Below are 5,037 nucleotides of genomic sequence, written 5' to 3'. Positions count from 1 at the left end.
CATAATTTTTGTATAAAATAAAAAGGTACATCCCCCTCCAATCCTCCTGCATATATCACATAACCTGACAACCCCAAATCAGTTGGCCTGGACCACCTGGGAGGGAGGGAGGGATGTAATGAATAGAAGTGAGGTAAGACGACTCAGAGTAATGCAATTACAGGTAAGTAATTGAAGCATTACCTCTTCGTCGCTTCGCTTTATTACGAAATTGAGATGTACAAAGCCAAACAGAACTACCAAAAAGGCAATTCACAAACTCAAGCATTTGAAACACCAAAGACAACACAACGAATGACTAAAAAGGCAACATATTGGCCAAAACCTGTGACCCAAACACCTCAGACAGTCCAAGAGCCTGAACAAGCAGAAAAGGAGAGGTAAAAGACAGGGTGGATGCCCAAGTGGTTGCCGTGCACATCCCAGCAAAGGAAGCCCCATGCATCGCAGACCATGCCGTAGACAAAGATTTCAAATATCGACCCAGAACCACAAAAGGAAAAACATGACCTGTACCTTAGTAGGCCAGAGAAAGCAATGGCCGAATCTACAGACTTATTGAGGAAGCGGAAGGCTTCAAACCCGTAGACACAGGGCCAAAAATCACAAACAGGGAACTTAAAGCATGAAAGAGCTGTCCTAAACAAGGAAATAAGAAGAGACCTCCTGACAACCAGACAATTATTATTATTAATAGAAATATTTGTAAAACGCAGATACCCGAAGGCATCCCAGCGCTAGCAGCGACAACAGACTGGCAAGCTTATGGCTAATGAGTGGGGTTTTGGAAAAGCCAGGTTTTAAGGCACTTCCGAAAAGTAAAATGATTGGACTCTGAGCAGAGATAGGGAGGAAGAGCATTCCATAGTTTAGCGAAATTATAAGAAAAGGAGCGAAGGCCCCATCTCGCCCGTTTAATTCTGGGGACTGAGGCAAGGCAAAGGTTAGTTGATCCTAGGCATCTGCATCCTATTCCCAGAAGATGGAGACTTGAAAAAAGTAGGGCAAAACAACTCCTGGTCCTTAAGAAACTGGGAATCAACCTCAGGACGAAAAGAGAGAAGAGACCACAAAACATTCCAGCATCAAAAACCCAAAATGAGGCTTGAAAGAAAAAGCTCCCAGCTCACAAACGCCGAAACAGCCAATAAAAAGTACACTGAAAGGACAACATCTTGATAACAATAGAGACAAGGGGCTCAAAGAGAGGATCCATCAATGCCTCCAAACCCAAAGACAGATCCCAAGAAGGGAAAGCATCCCAGGAGAAGGAAGAACAGTCAACAAACTCGACATCTGACAGAGTGCACTAAGAACCTCTAAAAGCCTCAACAGAAGCCCACTGAAGCCTAAAAGGTGGCAACTTTCAACCCCCAAGGAAGCACCGTCTCGCAGAAAAACCATCCCATCAAAGAATGCAGAAGAGGGGTCCAAACTGACACCTTGACAACACCAGCCAAAGGAACGCCAAGACCGCAAAAAAGATCCATCAGTAGATGAGCGTTCAGAAATGTGGAGAGTTGGACCCAAACCAGCCGGCATTCCTTTATGCCGCAAGCCAAGCCCTTACAACGAGAGCCACAACTGGCAAGCAGAGGAGTCTTGCCATCCCCCGATCGCTGCCAGAGTCAGAATGCCAACTCAAAAGAAGAAAAGTGAAGGAGGGCCAGACAAATGACCTCCAGCTGACAACTCCCGGGCCAAAGATACGGAGACCCTCCTTCCCCCACCAGGACCCCAACCACACATGCAAGCAACCTGAAGTGAGTAACACGGGGACTAGAGGGAACAAGACCCAGCCCTGGCATCCCACCACCCCCTCATCTTTCAAGGAAGAAGGAAGGCAGCCCAGCCCCCTCCAGACCCCCCTGGCCACAGGCAGAAGGCAAGACCAATCCTGTGCAAAAGGAACCCAGAGAGTCAGAAAGACTCGTATGAGGACAGTGAGGTGCCACAAAACCACGGGGTACCAAGGACACAGGGCAGCCAGAATGCCTGCACCACCAACCAGAGAGACACCGCCCGAACAGGTGGCGAAAACAGGTCTCTGATGCAACTGAAACAGCCATGAGTCTGAAAATGCAAAAAATGCCCAGAACCGGGGACACCAAGAACACATGAGCCAGAAGAACACATTCAGCCATGAATACTCCCAGCAACACGTGTCCACTGAGACCACAATGCAGTCCCAAAGCAGCCCCAAGACGAGAAGCCAATACCTCTAAACACCTGGAAGGAAGGCCCCTGAGACTGTTAAGGCAGACAGAGCAGCACATCTGGACACCAGAGCCCACATCCCAAAAGGACAGGGAGCAATGCACCAAAGATTGATAGGGTGGGCAGCACAGCAGGGCATATTAACCCCCACCAAGGCCCCGGTGAAAACTGATAAAAACTGCAGCACTCGTGCAACCTGAAAGGCAAGGACACCACCAAGCAGTTGAGGCTCTGCAGAACCAAAACCAGCTGAAAGCACTCAAATGCAATCCGAACCAAAGGAGGCCACAAAGCACAGGAAACATGTAGCCAAGAAACAACAGCATAAAGTAGTAGGGTATAAGAGAAGCTCATGAACAACAAAAACGGGGCCAAAGAGCCCTCAGCGCAGGTAGATACAAACCTACAACCACCATAACCCCTGGGAATAGCGTCTAACGTCAAAACCACTGAGAAAGCAGGACTCTAACCATAAACCATCAGAGCGACAATCCAAGACCTAACCCACTAGGCCAGAAGGGACTCAAACTAGTCCCAAAGGAACACTATCAACACCCAACACAGAAACAATGGCGAATGAAGACACCCGGCTAACATCCAACAGGCATGACCAGAATCACAGAGTAAATGTGGGCACAAATAGGAGAAAAGCCATGGAAATAGCATAGCGCCCCCCTCCCATCCCCAAGTCACCAGCAACAAACAAGAGCAAAGCCTCAAACTTGAGCTGTAACTGAACAAACGTCCTGTTCACCAGCTGGAAAAACCAGGAGACACAATCCAACATAGGAGTCGCAAGAAGGCCAATCCAAAATCCAACAAGAGAAACGTCAAAGAGCAAGAAGGACAGAACCGCCGTAATCTCCTAGGTGAAGTGAAGTAAAATACCAAAAACAACACCTAGTCCACATACAGGCTGCTGCCATGCACGCTGAACAACCAGTCAGCGACAAACTGATGCCAGGACCACAGAGGTGCAATACGCCTAACGTAGACACAGGAAATATAGCAATACCCCTGCTTGCACTGCCCAAAAAAAGCACAAGCAACGGAGAAGCCCCGGGCTATGACCATCCAGAGCTGCGAAGCTGTCGACGTGACAGGAAACAAGACGAAGGAACACTGGCAACATCAAGCAATCCAGCAATAACTAGCCAACTGGTGCCTACGGGCGCAAAAAAATGAAATCACAATCTATGGCCTGACTATACGTGTCGCTCCTCACAACAAAAGAGAAACAGCAAAAAGCAACCGGTCAGTCTGCGCTCCCAGACAAGAAGCCACAAGCAGGAATCCTGCATTATGGAACGTTTCACGAATTTGTATGTCATCCTTGCGTAGGGGCCATGCTAAGTATCTCCTTATTGTCACAAATATAGTACATGTGCCGCCAAAGCGAGCACCACTAGCCTACATAGAGAGCATCGCAGGCCGATCAGCTGGGTGCCGAGGAGACACTAACTCCGGCAACTCAGACACGCCCAAACCGTCCAGAGGACGGCACTGCAGACGCCCGGCCGGGCACCACGGCTGAACACCCGCACCGCAAACAGATGCCAGAACACCATGTGGGCCCTGGGGGAACTAACAGCACTCACCCTAGCAGGCTGCAGCTCTCGGAAGCCCTGAAGCCTGCAATAGGAATGACGCAAGTGAACAAAATCAGCACCCAACGGGGAGCACCAGAGACGCCATTCAGAAACACCAGTACAGCCTGCCGCCACAGCCGGCCAGAGGCAAGAACAGCAGACCCCGGACCGGAAGCACAATAAAGGTGAAGGAAGGAGGTTCAGATGCAGAAAAAAACCCAGGCAAACAACACCTACCTCAGGCAGTCACCACACTCTCCGCTGGTTCCAAAAAACGTCCTCAATCCGTCTGTATACGCAACATGGCAGCACTCCTCATTATGGCCACATCGCAGGCCAAGAGGATCCAGGAAGTCCAAAAGGGATGCACCCGGAAGGCCAGCCCCTCCACCACAAGGTGGTAAACACCGTCTCACCGGAATGCATCGCACATGCCACGAGAACTGCACCGCGGCATTCTCTGCAGCAGTGCAGCATGGCTGTCTAGCTGATTGGACAGGGACCGAAGTGCCCGACCAGCATTAAAACAAAAACTCCATGAACAACGAAGAAAACTGACGCAGAACTGCACATGGCTGGTGTGGTATTGTGCAGTCCAGTAAGACAAAACAAAAAACAGAAGGATTGGAGGGGGAAGGGCCTTTTAATTACATGGAAAAATCACATGGTATGGGTGTCTGGTGAGGCAGGATTGCCTCAATGTTGTAAGGAAGGGAAGCGACGATGAGGTAATGGTGAATTCAAAACATGAATGGGATGGTCTTTGAATGCAGTGCCTTTCTGCGAGTGACTGAGAGGTACACAGGCACACAACTGATTTTCTGAGCCCTTATGCCTACCTCTTGACTGGTCTATTTAGTAATGAAATATAAGGTCTCCTATGAGAAAGGCCTCCGTTGATTTGCATGCATACAAGGCAGTGCCAAAGGGGCCTTGTGCCAATGGTAGCACATTGAGCACAGGTTTGCAGATTGAGACTACTCTCCAGTAAGCGATTTCAAACAGTTGGTGACTCAGAACACATTGTTTAAAAGCGGAGCACTGCTTACAGAAGTTGTAGGCGGGAAAAAGCAAACATTTTGAAAACACACATGACTGGGTCCCAACAGTAGGAAATTGAGGATTTTAACCGAAACGGGTTCCAATTTAGAAGAAAATTAATGAGGAAGACACGCTTTGGGTGTGACCTCAGATCGCACATGACTGCGTGTGTGGTACCAGACATGCAAGT

General features: G+C 49.0%; 1 non-coding gene across 1 annotated transcript; it reads right to left on the bottom strand.

The window, feature by feature from the left end:
• Positions 1 to 3,513: 3,513 nt before the first annotated feature.
• LOC146817269 (U6 spliceosomal RNA) lies at positions 3,514 to 3,620 on the bottom strand. The gene has a single exon (XR_014964553.1). It is a non-coding gene; the product is annotated as a U6 spliceosomal RNA (small nuclear RNA).
• Positions 3,621 to 5,037: the final 1,417 nt, after the last annotated feature.

Source organism: Triturus cristatus, chromosome 6 (genome assembly GCF_964204655.1).
Source record: "Triturus cristatus chromosome 6, aTriCri1.1, whole genome shotgun sequence".
NCBI lineage: Eukaryota > Metazoa > Chordata > Amphibia > Caudata > Salamandridae > Triturus > Triturus cristatus.
This window is presented reverse-complemented; position numbering and strand designations above follow the sequence as displayed.